The sequence below is a fragment of the Oncorhynchus mykiss genome, chromosome 23, assembly GCF_057628025.1.
Source record: "Oncorhynchus mykiss isolate SJ-2025 chromosome 23, ASM5762802v1, whole genome shotgun sequence".
In the NCBI taxonomy this organism is placed as follows: Eukaryota; Metazoa; Chordata; class Actinopteri; order Salmoniformes; family Salmonidae; genus Oncorhynchus; species Oncorhynchus mykiss.
This window is the reverse complement of record NC_143044.1, coordinates 22,087,606-22,107,136: the sequence shown is the minus strand read 5'-3', so window position 1 is coordinate 22,107,136 and position 19,531 is coordinate 22,087,606. Positions and strand designations below refer to the sequence as shown.

At 40.2% G+C, this 19,531-nt stretch overlaps 1 long non-coding RNA gene across 2 annotated transcripts in view; it reads left to right on the top strand.

The window, feature by feature from the left end:
• Positions 1-19,531, top strand: part of LOC110502582 (uncharacterized) — a 38,068-nt gene that overhangs the window by 1,218 nt on the left and 17,319 nt on the right. The gene's annotated exons all lie outside the window — the stretch shown is intronic.

Here is a 19,531-nt window from a genome sequence, read left to right as displayed (position 1 = left end):
TTCCCTCTCTCTCTCTCATATCCATTCATGTGGTTTATGTTTGGCTCAGTTAGCTGGCTACATTCATCAGATAAGCTGTGAATAGAACAGTCATTTTCATATTGCTCTTCAGAAACCACAAAGGTGACCTTAATCTAAAGTTCCTCCCTCCCTGTATTCTGTGTTTTAGCTTAGGTAGACTGAAAGAGAGGTCCCACCCAAATCAGTTTACATTTAAGATGGACAGAAAACCAACTGTATTTACATGCACGGGACACACAGTTGACAGAATTACAATCCTTAGGAAACTGAGCGAGGTCATCTCCTCTTCCCATGATTGATGGGAGTGGAACTAGAACACATTCTGGTGATTCTCATTTAGAATGAACTTCCCCCCTCGTATTAGCTTCATCAACAGGAGCTGCAGTTTGCTGTATCACAGGATGGAGGTAATGGTAATTCTCCAGAATATTGTATGTCTTTCTGTACTTGTGGAGCTCTCGTCACTGAAGACTGAAAACGCTAAACAGAAATAGTTGATGGTGGTTGGAGCTTGTGGCACTATATGGTTAACAGTTGTGAAGGTTCACACGCAAAACCTAGTTTTGTAACGATATGTCAGTTTACAACGGCACCCCAGTCTGTTTTTAGTCAGTGGGACTGGTTTCCAGTAAAAACCTGCCATTGTTGAGTAGAAGAGAAAAGGAAGTGGTGGCCTTGAAACTTGCATTCATAAAACAACGTGTGTAGTGTTGAAATGGCAGTCTGAGTCTGAACACATTTGGTTTTAGTATTGTACTCCAAACTGGTGTCAGTACTAGTGGTGCAATAGTCTAATATTCACAACTTGAATAAAGCTAATGTTGAGCATATTGCGTTTAATATCTACAGTTATGGAGAAGAGCAATAAAAGAGGAATTGGCCAATAGGTAATCAGAACAGTTGATGAAGTGATAGCAAATTGAAATCCTTAAAATCATACTTCAGAATAAATTGAAATCTTTTTGGTGTTTAGTATTTTATCAGGATCTTCATTAGCTGTTGCAAAGGCAGCATATACTCTTCCTGGGGTCCATACAAAACATGAAACATGACATAATACAGAACATTCGTAGAAAAGAACGGCTCAAGGACAGAACTACAAACATTTTAAAATGGCACGCATACATACACACAAAATGTCTAGGTCAAATAGCGGAGAGGCATTGTGCTGTGAGGTGTTGCTTTATCAGTTTTTTAAAACCAGGTGTGCTGTTAATTTGAGCAATATGAGATAGAAGGGAGTTCAATGCATGGCTCTATCTATATAATATTGTACGCTTTCTTTAATTTGTTCTGGATTTGGAGATTGTGAAAAGACTCCTGGTGGCATGTCTGGTGGGATAAGTGTGTGTTCAGAGCTGTGTGTAAGTTGACTATGCAAACAATTTGAAATTTTCAACACATGAATGTTTCTTAGTAAAAGAAGAAGTGGCGCAGTCAGCCTCTCCTCAACTCTTAACCAAGAGAGACTGGCATGCACAGCATTAATATCGGTGGATAATAATGTCTGGAATGGAGCGAATGGAATGGCATCAAACACATGGAAACCATGTGTTTAATGTTGTTGATACCTTTCCACTTATTCCGCTCCAGCCATTACCACGTGTCCGTCGTCCCCAATTAAGGTGCCACCAACCTCCTGTGATTTATATTAGCCCTCTGATTACAACGAAGAGAAAGACCTGCCACTCTGTTCTGGGCCAGCTGCAGCTTAATGAAGTCTTTCTTTGTAGCACTTGACCACATGACTGGACAATAATCAATATAAGACAAAACTAGAGCCTGCAGGACTTGCTCCTTGGAGTGTGGTGTCAAAGGAGCAGGCCTCTCCCTGTCTTTACAACCATTGAATCTATATGTTTTGACCATGCCTGTTTACACTCGAAGGTAACACCAATTATTTTGGTCTCTTTAACTTGTTCAACAGCCACATCACTCATTACCAGATTCAGCTGAGGTCTAGAGCTTAGGGAATGATTTGTACCAAATACAATACTCTTAGTTTTAGAGATGTTCAGGACCAGTTTATTACTGGCCACCCAGCCCAAAACTGACTGCAACTCTTTGTTAAGGGTTTCAGTGACTTCATTAGCTGCTGATATTGAACAAGCTTTGTTTAATACCAGTGGCAGGTCATTGGTAAAAATACTAAAGAGTAGAAGGCCTAGAGAGCTGCCCTGCAGTACACCACACCCTAAATGTTTGACATAAGAGAGGCTTCTATTAAGGAAAACCCTTTGAGTTCTGTTAGATACAGTTGAAGTTGGAAGTTTACATACACTTAGGTTGGAGTCATTAAAACTTATCAACCACTCCACAAATTTCTTGTTAACAAACTATCGTTTTGGCAAGTCGGTTAGGACATCTACTTTGTGCATGACACAAGTCATTTTTCCATCAATTGTTTGCAGACCGATTATTTCACTTATTATTCACTGTATCACAATTCCAGTGGGTCAGAAGTTTACATACACTGAGTTGACTGTGCCTTTAAACAGCTTGGAAAATTCCAGAAAATGATGTCATGGCTTTAGAAGCTTCTGATAGGCTAATTGACATCATTTGAGTCAATTAGAGGTGTACCTGTGGACCTTTAAACTCTGTGCCTCTTTGCTTGACATCATGGGAAAATCAAAAAGAAATCAGCCAAGACCTCAGAAAGAAAATTGTAGACCACAAGTCTGGTTCATCCTTGGGAGCAATTTCCAAACACCTGAAGGTAACACGTTCATCTGTACAAACAATAGTACGCAAGAATAAACACCATGGGACCACGCAGCTGTCATACTGCTCAGGAAGGAGACGCGTTCTGTCTCCTAGAGATTAATGTACTTTGGTGCGAAAAGTGCAAATCAATCCCAGAACAACAGCAAAGGACCTTGTGAAGATGTTGGAGGAAACAGGTACAAAAGTATCTATATACACAGTAAAACAAGTCCTATATCAACAAAACCTGAAAGGTCGCTCATCAAGGAAGAAGCCACTGCTCCAAAACAGCCCTAAAAAAGCTAGACTACAGTTTGCAACTGCACATGGGGACAAAGACTGTACTTTTTGGAGAAATGTCCTCTGGTCTGATGAAACAAAAATAGAACTGTTTGGCCATAATGACCATTGTTATGTTTGGAGGAAAAAGGAGGAGGCCTACAAACCTGACTCAGTTACACCAGCTCTGTCAGGAGGAATGGACCAAAATTCACCCAATTTATTGTGGGAAGCTTGTGGAAGGCTAACCAAAATGTTTGACCCAAGTTAAACAATGTAAAAGCAATGCTACCAAATACTAATTGGGTGTATGTAAACTTCTAACCCACTGGGAATGTGATGAAATAAATAAAAGCTGTAATAAATCTCTCTATTATTCTGACATTTCACATTCTTAAAATAAAGTGCTGATCCTAACTGATCTAAAACAGGGAATTGTTACTAGGATTAAATGTCAGGAATTGTGAAAAACTGAGTTTAAATGTATTTGGCTAAGGTGTATGTAAACTTCCGACTTTGATGTTGAAAAGCCATAACACACAGTACCAGTTTGGACGCACCTACTCATTCAAGGGTTTTTCTTTATTTTTACTATTTTCTACATTGTAGAATATTAGTGAAGACATCCAAACTATGAAATAACACATGCAGTTTAAGTCGGAAGTTTACGTTTATATTTGAGATCCTTCAAAGGAGCCACTCCCTTTTCCTTGACAGCTTTGCACACTCTTGGCATTCTCTCAACCAGCCTCACCTGGACTGCTTTTCCAACAGTCTTGAAGGAGTTCCCACATATGCAGAGCACTTGTTGGCTGCTTTTCCTTCACTCTGGGGTCCAACACATCCCAAACCATCTCAATCGGGTTGAGGTCGGGTGATTGTGGAGGCCAGGTCATCTGATGCAGCACTCCATCAGTGTCTTTCTAGGTAAAATAGCTCTTACACAGCCTGGAGGTGTGTTGGGTCATTGTCCTGTTGAAAAACAAATGATAGTCCAACTAAGCGCAAACCAGATGGGATGGCGTATCGCTGCATAATGCTGTTGTAGCCATGCTGGTAAAATGTGCCTTGAATTCTAAATAAATCACTGATAGTGTCACCAGCAAAGCACCCCCAAACCATCACTCCTCCTCCATGCTTCACGGTTGGAACTACACATGCAGAGATCATCCGTTCACCTACTCTGCATCTCACAAAGACACGGGGGTTGGATCCAAAAACCTACACTCATCAGACCAAAGGAGAGATTTCCACCGGTCTAATGTTCATTGCACATGTTTCTTGTCCCAAGCAAGTCTCTTCTTATTATTGGTGTTATTTAGTAGTGGTTTCTTTGCAGGAATTCCACCATGAAGGCCTGATTCACGCAATCGTCTCTGAACAGTTGATGTTGAGATGTGTCTGTAACCTGAACTCTGTGAAGCATTTATTTGGGCTGCCGCCTTAGGTGCAGTTAACTCTAATGAACTTCTCCTTTGCCGCATTGGTAACTCCTTTACTGTGGCGGTCCTCATGAGAGCCAGTTTCATCATAGTGCTTGATGGTTTTTGCAACTGCTTTTGAAGAAACTTTCCAAGTTCTTGAAATTTTCCAGATTGACTAACCTTCATGTCTTAAACTAATGATGGCCTGTCTTTGCTCATTTGAGCTGTTCTTACCATAATATGGACTTGGTCTGTATACCACCCCTAACTTGTCACAACACAACTGATTGGCTCAAACACATTAAGAAGGAAAGGAATTCCACAAAAAAAAAAAAATCTCCCAAATTTCGTGGTATCCAATTGTTTTTAGTAGCTACTATCTTGTCTCATCGCTATTACTCCTGTAAGGGCTCGGGAGAGACGAAAGGTTGAAAGTCATGCGTCCTCCGATACACAACCCAACCAAGCCGCACTGCTTCTTAACACAGCACGCATCCAACCCGGAAGCCAGCCGCACCAATGTGTCGGAGGAAACACAGTGCACCTGGCCCGCCACAGGAGTCGCTGGTGCGCGATGAGACAAGGACATCCCTACCAACCAAGCCCTCCCTAACCCGGACGACACGCTAGGCCAATTGTGCGTCGCCCCACGGACCTCCCGGTCACGGCCGGTTACGACAGAGCCTGGGCGCGAACTGGCGCTGCGCCACCCGAGAGGCCCACAAATTAACTTTTAACAAGGCACATCTGTTAATTGAAATGCATTCTTGGTGATTACCTCATGAAGCTGGTTGAGAGAATATCAAGAGTGTGCAAAGCTGTCATCAAGGCAAATGGTGGCTAGTTTGAAGAATCTCAAATATTAAATATATTTTGATTTAACAATAATTTTTTGGGGTTACTACATGATTCTATATGTTTTATTTCATAGTTTTGATGTATTCACTATTATTTTACATAGTAGAAAATAGTAAAAATAAAGAAAAACCCTTGAATGAGTCGGTGTGTCCAAACTTTTGACTGGTACTGTTTGTTTCCTCAGCATCAGGTTATGGTCAATAATATCAAAGGCTGACTGAAATCTAACAGTACAGGTCCCACAATGTTCTTGCTATCAATTTATTTCAACCAATCATCAGTAATTTGTGTCATTGCAGTACATATTTGAATCTAATGTGAATGTATTCACCTCAATAAAGCAGTGAAGAGCTGTTCTCCTTCTGCTCCTGGTGATGGCTTGTGGTATGCAATATCAGATACATTAGGTTTTAGTGCCATCTAGTGAACCTTTTTCGAGACTTTGGCTTTTACCTTTCCACTTGGTAGGGTTATGTCTCTGTCTCAAGGTGGCACTGTTTTCACAGTAACCTTGGAAGAGTTTTTCCAATAATGATGTGAGCACCTCACAATGGTCAAATCATAATGGATAATGATGCACATTGTTGTTCTCACTAACACAAACGTTTGCTCAGTTGCTTACTAAAAAGTACATTGATGGATTTGTCCTTTATCACGACTGTTGATACACTGTAGGTGAAAATGTAATTCTGCTTTGATAACATGATAACCTAGTCTCTTTTATATGTACCGAGCCCTGTAACATTGTGTTGCATGTCTAGTTACTAGTATACCAGTATCAAAATGGTAAATGGGAAACACCAGAGTATGTTCTGTACTGTAGTGGAGGTCAAAGGTCATCCATCAGATGTTGACTGGCTCTCATTCAATAGAATGTGGGAATGTGTTATCATGGTGTCTGTGATAGATCTCAGAATATTGACTTCCTCATGAAATCACACCCAACATCATTGTCTGTCTGAATGCTTCCTGCCCGCCTGCCTGGGCTGGGCTGGTGAGCTGCTCTATTCTCTCTGTCCCCTCTAGGATTGGAGGATATTGATTGGTTGTTTTGTGTCAGGTAGATTTATTGACAGGCATATTCTAAGCAGTGGGGAAGGAGGGGATGAGCAGTGAGAAAGTGTACAAACCAGTTTCACACTGTAGATTATTATAATGAGGACAGGGACACAGCTGTTGGCCTACACTGGCCTACTGTTCCTGACAAAGACATTGTGTGTGGGGTGTGTGTGTCTGTTCAGTATGCACGTGAGAGATTTCAGTTCCCACTTATTGTGTAACATGGATCAAACTAATACATATAAGACATACAAATCTTCATGCCCAGTAATTTTGTTGGCAGGTGTGGGGCTCTATTTTTTTTTGCTACAAACTATAGTGATTTGTAGAATGTGTTATGAGAGACTAATGTAGTCAGATGGTAGACGGGCTGTGATGATTATGGATTTTTGGCGGACAATTAATTCTCATACAAATGACCGGTTATTGTCATAAAAGTATTTGTATTTGTTTTGCTTGTAATGCTTGTAAATTAGCTACAGTACATAACTAATGAATAAAGCACAGCTTTGGTGACACCCCCGTCTCAAAAACAAATGGTTTTGACCAGCTGGAACTTTTGGAAATTAAGGTTTTCCTCCCGACCATGCCGTTCTACTCGTAAAATAATTAGCAATTTTACCCTCTTCATGTGAAAATAAAAAAAGGTTTTATTTTTCATGGTTATTGTGCCAGCCCGATGGTCGACATCACTCCCTGTACTAGGATAATACTAACATCCTGCTATTAACAACTCTGGGTGTCTCAGAACAGGCTTTACTCCTCCACTCTACCTCCCACAAATTAATTTTATTCCCACCTGTGGTGTCTCATCGTTGGTGGTCAGACACACTGTGAATCACCCACACAGTACAGTAGTTTTTTTTGTCTGGAGTTGGAACTGAGGGGTAGGAAAGGAAATGTTGTGCATGCAGTCTCACCCCCGCATATCTGACATGGTAGTGTAATTAAGCACACACAATGAAGAATATGTCTGTGACCTGGCTGAAAACTAACTCTGTTAATCCTAGTCCAGTCCTGACTCAGTTCCTCTTCTCCCCCGATTTAACCCAGACCTCCTGTAGGGCTGTAGAACTGTCCTCAGCCACGAGTTTGAAATGTCTCTACATTTCATGTAGTTGCCAAGTGGGCAAACATACTCCATTCTTAGTTCCTACTCTCACATCAAGGTCATACTGTAATTCCAGTATTTTTTGTTTCCCATTGCGGACTGGCTCAGTGCCTGTGTGGGTGTGTGACAGAGTGTGGGAATGTCTGTTTTTGTAGCATCATGACTGACTCATTTCTCTCAGTTGCAAAAGGCCCTTCCTGTGTACCAGATGACAAGCTCATGTACAGAAATATATCCTTCTCAGGCCACGAAAAGGATCTTACTTAAAGATGCACTATACAGAAATCGCTCCGCCGTTTTGTGGTTACAAAAATTACAATTGTTTGCCTAATTTCAGTTTGTGACAAAACAAGCAAGTATAGTGTAGAGAATAATTTTTGCGTCTAAACCACTGTTAAATATCTTTTCCAGAAACAAACATATTTTGTGATGTGAAACATAGAAATAGAGCATACAGAACACATCTACCGCTTCTTAGACTTGCTTTCAATGTGAATGACAGAGCTTTACTGTTAACAGTTTTTATTGTTTTTCAGCATAGAAACAACACGAATGACAGTACATGCAGTACAGAACAAAAAACAGGGGAAGGGAAATGCATCAAATAAGAGTTACAAGGTTTCTACTTCGTACAAATGATCTTGGCAGATATTCAAGTATGGACTACAGGATTAAAACTTGAATGTGTACAGTTCCAGAGTCCAAGAACTTGCGTACAGTGACCCAGTGACCATGTAAACTTAGATTGAAGTCCTTGAACAGACAAGCTGCACGTTCCATGTATAAAAGGTCTAAGTAGTCCTCCGGCCAGCGGTCCACAGAAAAGCAAGTTGGTTTAGGTTCTTTCCAGTTAAGAAGAATGATTCTCTCAAGTAAACATAAGATGGGGCGGCAGGTATCCTAGTGGTTAGAGCATTGGGCCAGTAACCGAAAGGTTGCTGGATCGAGTCCCTGAGCTGACAAGTTTTAAAAGTATTTTGTTCTGCCCCTGAACAAGGCAGTTAACCCACTGTTCCCCGGAAGGCCGTCATTATAAATAAGAATGTGTTCTTAACTGACTTGCCTAGTTAAACTTAAAAAAATGGAACACCTTGGAAATTCAACTTAAAAAATGTTGGACAAAACTGAAATAGCTTCAGACCAAAATGTTTTCACTCCAGGGCATTCCCACAATATGTGAAGTAAAGAGCTGTTGCTACCACAGTTGTGCCAGCACAAGTTAGATGTATTCAAATCTATCTTTGAGATACGTATATGGGTGATATAGGCTATACACTATACACATGATCTTATACCTAACACATGTTGAAGTGGTCAGACCCCTACTCCAAGTAGTGTCCCATTGCGATGGGGACATTGTTCAAGTCACACTCCTATGCTAACTGAATGGGAGAATATGCATTTGGGGTGGAAAAAATCAACAGTCTATAAATGCCTCATACAGTTCTTCTCTTGGAGGCAGCGTTGCTGAGGTTCTGATCTAACTCTGTACCAGAGTCAGATTCAGCATCCTCCTTTTTACGAACCGTACATATGACTGTCTTAAGCTGTAGGTATCGCTCAAACCTAAATCTGCCTTCACTTGGGAAAAGTGTAGAATATCATCTTTAACTATCTGACCAATAGATGAAATACTGTGGCTATGCCAGAGTCTATTATTCAAAGTGTTTTCCCCAGCTGTAAACAGGGGGTTATGCCACATGGGACAGGATGGAAGAGAAAGACCTTTTACACCAAACCTTCTGCGCATCATCTTAACAATGCTACATGAGAACCTGATAATTACACTGTCAAGGGCAGTAGGGGGTTTGGGGCAGTACCACATTGATGCCAGGGAAACAGACCTGTGTTCAGACATTATCCTCTCCTCTAACCACTCCCAGCTGCCAATCTTATAGATTTGTAAACCCGTGTAAATGGATATCTTGAATTATGTGACAACTAGTAGATTAATACAACTGAGACACCCAGTAATACAACTGAGACACCCACCTTTGAATCTAGGTGCAGCCAGTTTCCTATACCCTATCCTGGGTTTCTGATTGTTCTATAAGGACTGTGAGGAGAGAGTTTGTACCTCCTTAAACCATGACTGGAACTGGCCAGGGATGGAAGAAATATCACAGGCTAGCCTAGGTAGTACATTCATCTTCAAAATATCAGCTCTGCCCCATACAGATAGTTATCCATCTCTTAATATCATCACTGATGACCTGGACAACTCTAGGTCCATTTAGACTGAATATCTTGGTTATGGGGAATACTATATTAACTCCTAGATACTTCATGCCACTAGTCTTCCAAACAAATGGGGAACCCACTAAGTCAGCCTGAAATGTGTGTGGGTTGAGAGGCATAGCCTCACTCTTACTCCAGTTGATATTGTATCTTGAGAGGGAGCCAAATGAGTCAGTCAGCTTTAAGACTGCTGGTAGGGAGATTGGAGGGTTACTAAGGGTGAGTAGGATGTCGTCAGCATATAGATTTAATTTGAACTCATGTTCATAAATGCGCACACACCTGAGATGGTCTTTTCAGCACGTATCGCACATGTCAGGGGATCTAAGACTCAAATAAATAGGACTAGCGGGGAAACCCTGTCTCACCTCGTGGAGACAAAATTAGTCAGACACTATTTCATACGTTTTGACGGATGAGACCCAATTAATGAACATGGGACCAAAGCCAAACTTGGTGAGTGTATGAAACAGGTATGAGAATGACAGAACTATAACTTACATTTGTATGTGAAGTTTGTCAGGTCGCCCAAAAAGTGACATTTTGCAGCTTTAAGAAACCTCTTAGAAATAGCATGCCTGTCCAGTGTTACAGATTTTTAGGAAATATGACCTAAAATGAATTACAATATGAATTTAAATAGATGTCCTTCCTAAAAAGTATAATTAAACATGTTAAAAAGCAGTTTTTCTCTGTGACCCTGATTGGCCTGCTTGGAAACAACAGGGTTGTTTGGTGTATATTGGTAAAAAAAAAAAAAAAGGATTTGACCGCAAAGCCAATGAAACGCCCATACACTTTGATATTCAAATTAGCTCCCACGTGGGGCTGCACCAAGTCAAGTGATGGATTCAGGATGCACAATGGAACTACTAGGGCACTTTAACAGCAGTAAATGTAGACTGATTATTTCATATAATTGAGTCATTTCTGTCCTTTGCTTTGTCACTATATTCCTGATATTTATTTTGTTAGTTACCTAACTAGCAAGCCGTGAAGCTAGCTAGCTACTGCTAGTACCTACAGTACCAGTCAAAGGTTTGGACGCAGCTACTCATTCCAGGGTTTTTCTTTATTTTTAATATTTTCTACATTGTAGAAACTATGAAATAACACATATTGAATCATGTAGTAACCAAAAAAGTGTAAAACAAATTAGATTCTTCAAAGTAGCCACCCTTTGCCTTAATGGCCTTCTTTGCACACTTTTGGCATTCTCTCAACCAACTTCATGAGGTAGTCACCTGAAATGCATTTCAATTGGCAGGTGTGACTTATTACAAGTTCATTTTCATTTGACAATGACCCAACACACCTACAATCTGTGTAAGGGATATTTGACCAAGAAGGAGAGTGATTGAGTTCTGTATCAGATGACCTGGCCTCCACAATCACCTGACCTCAACCCGATTGAGATGGTTTGGGATGAGTGGGACCGCAGAGTGAAGGAAAAGCAGCCAACATGTGCTCTGCATATGTGGGAACTCCTTCAAGACTGTTGGAAAAGCATTCCAGGTGAAGCTGGTTGAGAGAATGCCAAGAGTGTGTAAAGTTGTCATCAAGGCAAAGGGTGGCTACTTTGAAGAATCTAAAATCGAAATATATTTGTATTTGTTTAAAATGTTTTGATTACTACATGGTGGTTTTTCATAGTTTTGATGTCTTCACTATTATTCTACAATATAGAAAATAGTAAAAAAAATTAAGAAAAAACAAACTTTTGACTGGTACTGTATATCAGTCAACAATAGCTAACTAGGTTGCCTCTTGACATAACATTTTAGCTACAAACGATAGGATTTAAGATAGAATGGAATGGCGAGGTGATTGTTGTGTGGAGGATCTGCTTTGACTTGCTTTCTTGTTGGCTAGCCAGCTAGCTAAGTTACCCGCGATAGCTAACTGCTTCCAAACAGCCAGCGGGCCAACTGTTACAAACCACATAATTTGAAATAGAAGTGACTGACGAGATAGTTGTTGCATAGGCTTTGTCCTGTATGCTAACACCAGCTGTGTATTGCTTGGCTTGCTAGCTAGCTTGCTTGTATGCAGTGAATGTGCACTCCTGAGCCCGTGTCTCCCATAGTCTCGAGAAGCATACTTACCCCAACCTGAGAATTTGGAAAACAGCAAAAAGCTGCTGTACTAATCACATACGGACCTGTCTTGGCAAAAGAGGATGATGTCATTATCCCAGAAAATTTCAAGCATTTTTTACAAGCATTTTTTACAAAACAAGTTTGAGATGGGGTTTTACGGAGTGTTTTTTTCTCTAATTTATGCTTTGGCCACAACTACAAGTAAAGGACGAGTCAACAATATTATTTGGGTATGAGCAAACAGAATATGAGCTTTTAAAATGTTCACTGGACAGTTACTAATTAAAGACATCTAGCATTGCAAAGACCAAAAACAGTCTTAAAAACACCCTTTATCTTGTGAACTGATGGATATACCGTCTATGTAACTTTACATATAGTATGAGCTCCTCCATGACAGAGCAATATCTAGTGAAAAAAGGATTCACAATGCACAAATCTGTAGAGACCAGCAACAACAGGGCTATGAGTCAGAAGTTAGATTCAGTGGTGAAATGACTGTGTAGTGACATGCTGGATATCTGTGTGTTCTGAGATACCAAGCAAATAGGCATGGACAGGGGTGCAACTTTCAATGGGGACAGGGGGGATATGTCCCCCCCCCCACATTCTGAAATTGCATTTTTTTGTCCCTGCCAGTATTATCATTGGAATGGGATACAAAACGAGGCAACGTTGTGCTTTAGGACCATTCAGATGCCTCCGAGTGGTCGGGTAGGCTGTTTGAAGTGTTTAAAATAATAATTATTATTATGTCCCCCCCACTTCTAAAACCAAAGTTGCGCCCCTGGGCATGGATATTAGTTAGGGACCAAAATCACGTAGGACAAATGTCCATCCTATCTGCTTGTGGTAGAATGCTAAATACAGAATATTTTTATGAGTTGTCTTCCCTTTTAGAACAATTTTAGGGTAAGGTGAATAGTGCAAGAGCAGCAATCAGAGCACAACCCTTTATTTTCTTTTTGATAAGAAGTTAGCATTCTTCACAGTTCACATTGACTTGAGTGGAGAGAGCCAAACCCCCCTATCCTCCTACACGCAGTTACACTGAGCAAGCATTTCCAAGTCATAATGTCTCTACAGTTTTTATTTGATGTGTATAACATACTTTGTTTCTTATTAAAACAAGCCGTGGCAGCATTCTATACGATGTACTAACATACTGTAGCCTGTGCGTGTGTTGTATGGAATGGGACGTCCACCAGCGTGGGAACTGCAGCAGAGGAAGGTTCTATTTACAGAAGAGCTCCTAGGTTCACATGGAAACCTCTGGAGAATAGGAGAGCCTATTTCATTTAGTTTGTATTTATTATGTATTTATTCAGGGGAAACCCATTGAGACCAGTGTCTCATTTTTAAGGGAGCCCTGATCACAGTAATAAAACAATCAAATACAATGTGAAGCAAAACCGCAATCAATACAATGTGAAGCAAAACCGCAATCAATACAATGTGAAGCAAAACCGCAATCAATACAATGTGAAGCAAAACCGCAATCAAATACAATGTGAAGCAAAACCGCAATCAATACAGTGTGAAGCAAAACCGCAATCAATACAGTGTGAAGCAAAACCGCAATCAATACAATGTGAAGCAAAACCGCAATCAATACAATGTCAAAAAAAGTATAATATTACAGGACAACACAAAATGTAAGAAAAACAGTTACATTCCTCAGCTACTAGGTCCTTAATCATCACTTTAAATTAGCCGAACAGCACCAGAAGGTGAGGTGCATTAAAACAAAAAGGGGATTTACCTAATTTGGCGGAGACCCGAGGAACCTCAAGAGTTAACCAACCCTGTGAACAGGATGCAGTATCAAAAGGTTGGCTGGTCGTCATTAAAGTCCCGTAGATCACGTCACTATTCCCTTTTTGTTGTCAAAGCTTTACTACACAAGCTTCCGATTTACCTAAGTTTGTTGGTGTAGTATAAAAACACGAGTTACCAAACCTGTTCCTAGTGGGCTGCTCAGCTACAAAGGCCTGGGATACTGATGTATAACATGATAATGGCCATAGAATCTCCTCCTGTACTCTACTATCATCACACAAAAGTGTGAGGTCATCGCTATGACGGAGGCATGGTATGCATTTGTCCAACTGAGACAGTTGTGCATGCATGCGCACACTCATATACAGTGCCTTCGGAAAGTATTCAGACCCCTTGACTTTTTCCACATTTTGTTACAGCCTTATTCTAAAATGTATGAAATATTTTTTTTCATCAGCAATCTACACACAATACCCCATAATGACAAAGCGAAAAGAGGTTTTTAGAAATGTTTGCAAATTTATTACAAATAAAAACCAGAAATACCTTATTTACAAAAGAATTCGGACCCTTCGCTATGAGACTTGAAATTGAGCATCCTGTTTCCGTTGATCATCCTTGAGATGTTTCCACAACTTGATTGGCGTCCACCTGTGATACATTTAGTTTATTGGACATGATTTGGAAAGGCACACACCTGTCTATATAAGGTCACACAGTTGACTGTTGTCAGAGCAAAATGACAGAATCCGATGGTCACTCTGACAGAGCTCTAGAGTTCTTCTGTGAAGATGGGAGAACCTTCCAGAAGGACAACCATCTTTGCAGCACTCCACCAATCCAGCCTTTATGGTAGAGTGGCCAGACGGAAACCACTACTCAGTAAAAGGCACATGACAGCCCGCTTGGAGTTTGCCAAAAGGCATCTAAAGACTCTCAGACCATGAGAAACAAGATTCTCTGGTCTGATGAAACCAAGATTGAACTCTTTGGCCTGAATGCTGAGCGTCACATCTGGAGGAAACCTGGAACCATCCCTATGGTGAAGCATGGTGGCGGCAGAATCATGCTGTGGGGATGTTTTTCAGCGGCCGGGACTGGGAGACTAGTCAGGATCAAGACAAAGATGAACAGAGCAACGTACAGAGAGATCCTTGATAAAAACCTGCTCAGGACCTCAGACTGGGGCGAATTTTCACCTTCCAACAGGACAACGACCCTAAGCACACAGCCAAGACAACGCAGGAGTGGCTTCGGGACAAGTCTCTGAATGTCCTTGAGTGGCCCAGCCAGATCCCAGAGGTGAACCCAATCTAACATCTCTGGAGAGACCTGGAAATAGCTGTGCACCAACGCTCTCCATCCAACCTGACAGAGCTTGAGAGGATCTGCAGTGAGGAATGGGAGAAACTCCCCAAATTCAGACGTGCAAAGCTTGTAGTGTCATACCCAAGAAGACTAATCGCTGCCAAAGGTGCTTCAACAAAGTATTGAGCAAAGGGTCTGAATACTTATGTAAATGTTATTTCAGTTTTTTATTTGTAGAAATACCTGTTTTTGCTTTGTTCCTTATGGGGTATCATGTGTAGCTTGATGAGAAAAAAAAACGTTTTAATCTATTTTAGAATTAGGCTGTTGCGTAACAAAATGTGGACGAAGTCAAGGGGTCTGAATACTTTCCAAATGCACTGTACACACACACAAAGTGTATGTCCAACTCAGAGGTCAATTTAATTTACCCCCCAACCCCCTCAATCTGGTTCAGGAACACACACTGTCCTACATCCAGTCTTCCCATGGTTCAGTTTGGATTCCTGAGAACTCGACCAGTCATTAGGGGAGTTATGACAGGCATGCAAAGATAGGAAGTGGTAATTTTGATGACTCAGCTAAGGCATGAGTGATTGTGTTCTGTTAGCTGCTCACTCTGTTTTTGCTCTCTCTGACTCATATGGATATCTGTAATCTTCTTGGGTGGGGGTGCTGTTTGAGTGGGTCATTCAGCTATATGTGTGGGCAGGGAACCGGTCTCACTCATTGTGATGAAACTGACCCATTTCAGATGGATGGAGTCTGACTGTTGTTCTTTGTGTTCAGAGGGTCTGGGTTCTTAAGAGGACCAGGAGGGAGTGAGTGAATGGTAAGCATATGCTGGGTCATCCATGTTTGAGTGTCGTTTGTGTTGTCAATTTCTTTGGTGTTTGACAATGTTCCTACTATTAGGTTAAATGATATAGAGATCAGATGGATGTCCGCAGGCGTATTACTACTTCAAATGATTGACATAATGATTTCTGTCTGCGTAGTAATATATATGCTGCCTGCCAAACTTAACCACAAATTGTATTCATTTGGCACACCAACATGGCATAATGCATTAATTGCAGCTGACTTTCAATTGAGAATTCAGTTTTTCTCACAGTCATTTGTTTTATGTAAGCTACAGGACTCAAATTTTTTGTAAGTTGCACATCACTCTACATTTAAAAAGTTCACAACTTTCAGGTAATTTCATTTCTAAACGATGTTATGTGCACTTCTTGTAAATATATAGTCAGCATAATGTACTGTATGCACAATTAATCTGTAATTGGCATATTCAAAGTAGAAGTGAAATCCATTTTATTTAACACTTGACAAGTTCACCTAAATGTGTCCAAAGAACAGATACGGTTCCCCTTCTACTCAGTCAGTTTTTTTTTATCATCAAGAACACGTCCAAACATGGACAATCTTTAAACAGATGCATCTCATTGGTTGTTTGCTAGATTGATTAACCAAATGTTTTCTGTAAGGCATGGTATAAGAAAAGTCCCAGTCATGTACAGTACACATGTAATTTATAATGGAAAAAGGAGTAGTGTAATGAAGTGTATAATAAAGGAGTCACTCTCTAACCCAAATCAGATGTTTAAGCTTGTAGTTGAAGTGGGAATGAATTTGGGGTGAGGTGTTTTCTGTGATATATGGGTCTCTATGGGTTACAGAATCCCCCATGCTCATTCTGCTTCTACTGCACCCATTTACTGTAAATGGAGTGTCTGTTGTGTTGTGGGCGTCTGTTAAGTGCTGGTAGTTTTGGTATTATTACCAGGGTGCAGACCAAGACCAGTGTAGCGTGGGTAGTTGCGAGTGGGAGGCTATGACTGAGATTACTCAGCATTCTGTTACTGGGCAGAAAAAGGAAGCCTCCATGACATCTGCTACCTAAATTGTATCATTTTTATGTATCAGATAAATGCTGCACAAATGTTCCATTTTGTATTGGCACTGTGCCCCTTATACTGTACCTTCCTCTCTAATATCTTATTACTTGTTTATTTTTTGATTAGTTCTAATATTTTGATAATGAAAACTGCACTGCTGGGTAGGGCTTGCAAGTCAAGCGTTTCACTGTACTCGTGCATGTGACAAATAAAACTTGTTTGGACAGAATGGAGTTGAGTAGTTTTAGCAATAAGGATTGGTCTTGAAATGTAAGCATGTAGGCTAGTCTATTTTTGGAGATTAGATTTCAAACGGCATAAGTATTGATAGTGAAGGTTAAATACAGTATTCTTTTAGCAACCTTAGCAGATGTAAAAGGTCTCTGTGTAATGTGCATGTTAACATAACTTAAAAGCTTTCTTCATACGGTGCAGTACTTGTCAAGTATCACATTGTGTGGGTTGTGTTTACAATTTGAATCTTCTTTCAGAGTGGGAGGTTTATGATTCCCTGTATAGATGATGTCAAATAGAAAATGTATAAATGTCAAGTTAATGTCACGGATGTATGTATATGAGTAGTAGTAGCGTAGTGTCAGCGTCCTGAGTGAAATGGAAGTCATCATGTGTTCTGGTCAGAACTCAATGATTAATACCTAAACAATGAGTAATGATGACCTTTTCATTACATCAGATGTGTGTATCTAGTAAGACACAGCAGATTTTTTTCAAAGAACACAGGCCTAATGTGTGTGTGAGGCTTTCGGTGTGTGTCAAGTGATTCAACAGGAATGATTGTGGTTGAGCTCTTACAGAAAAACCACATGATTTCACGTGGAAAATCGCATGATTTCACATGAAATTTCATGTGAAATCATGTGAAAACCTGGTTTTGTAACTTCACGTGATCACAGGTTATGACAAGTTATCACGTTGCTTTACATGTTGTAACCTGTTATCACATTGCTTTACATGTTGTAACCTGTTATCACATTAACTTCACATAAGATCACATGAAAACATGTGTTTTTGGAACACTTCACATGTGAAATTCATGTGTTTTTTCCATAATGGTGGTTTAAGCCCTCTGGCCTTGATTCAAAAGAAACAAAACAACTTTTTTTCCCTATAGCTTTGAAATCTAGATTTACCAGTAGTTAAACTACTAAAATATTTAGTTGTATATGTCACATTTTGAATAACTGTTTTGGACTCAGCAGTTTTTAAACTACAGTATGCTTGCAATATGGACTATGGGATTCAATTGTTTTCACAGTGGCACTATATTTTTAGCATGAAACAAAGGAATAGGAAAACACAACGACATGCCTATTCAACAGTTTATTTTGACTAATACATCAACACAAATCAAATCAAAATGTATTGGTCGCGTACACAGTTTATCAGAGGTTGTAGTGGGTCCAGTGAAATGCTTCCGTGTTAAGCCTCACAATTAAACGAGCCCTGTGTCATTATCTGATAAAGATGTACAGTTGAAGTCGTAAGTTTACATACACTTAGGTTGGAGTCATTAAAACTAGTTTTTCAACCACTCCACAGAGCAGCAAAAATGTCAAACAAGTACACAAATAAACAAAAACAACAAATCACGAATGTCAGAACGAACCCAGTTTACCCAAATAACATTTAGTAAGTAATCCAAATGCAATCTATGTGTGTATATACACAAAAAAGATAAACTAAGAAGGATATGTACAGCAGTAGATATATTACAGTGAGCTATGTTGAGAATCCAGTGTAGAAACAGTGTAACTAAATGCAATGTACAGTAGTAGATATATTAAAATGAGCAATGTGAAGAATACAGTGTGAAAAACAGTATAAAAGAAACGGTCCAGTATTTAATGTCTCTAGGCTAAGTACACGGGACAGCAGTGTTGGGTGTGTGTGTGTGTGTGTACTTGTGTGTGTGTGTGTGTGTACTTGTGTGTGTGTGTGTGTGTGTGTGTGTGTGTGTGTACACGTGTGTGTGTGTGTGTGTGTGTGTGTATACACGTGTGTGTGTGTGTGCACGTGTGTGTGTGTGTGTGTACTTGTGTTTGTGTACTTGTGTGTGTGTGTGTGTACTTGTGTGTGTGTGTGTTTTCTGTAAGTGAGTCTATCTTTGTCTCTTACTACAGGAGATGGTGCGATGGCTTTTCAACAGTCTGATGGCCTGGAGATAGAAGCTGTACTGTCTTTGTCTGCTAGATGGTAGCAGAGTGAACAGACCATGACTTGGGTGGCTGAGGTCCTTGATGATCATCTTGGCCTTCGTGATACAGTGGCTTGCGAAACTATTCACCCCCCTTGGCATTTTTCCTATTTTGTTGCCTTACAACCTGGAATTAAAATAGATTTTTTGGGGGGGTGTATAATTTGATTTACACAACATGCCTACCACTTTAAAGATGCAAAATATATTTTATTGTGAAACAAACAAGAAATAAGGCAAAAAAAACTGAACTGAGCCTGCATAACTATTCACTCCCCCCCCAAAAGTCAATACTTTGTAGAGCCTCCTTTTGTAGCAATTACAGCTGCAAGTCTCTTGGGGTATGTCTCTATAAGCTTGGCACATCTAGCCACTGGGATTTTTGCCCATTCTTCAAGGCAAAACTCCTCCAGCTCCTTCAAGTTGGATGGGTTCTGCTGGTGTACAGCAATCTTTGTCATACCACAAATTCTCAATTGGATAAAGGTCTGGGCTTTGACTATGCCATTCCAAGACATTTAAATGTTTCCTCTTAA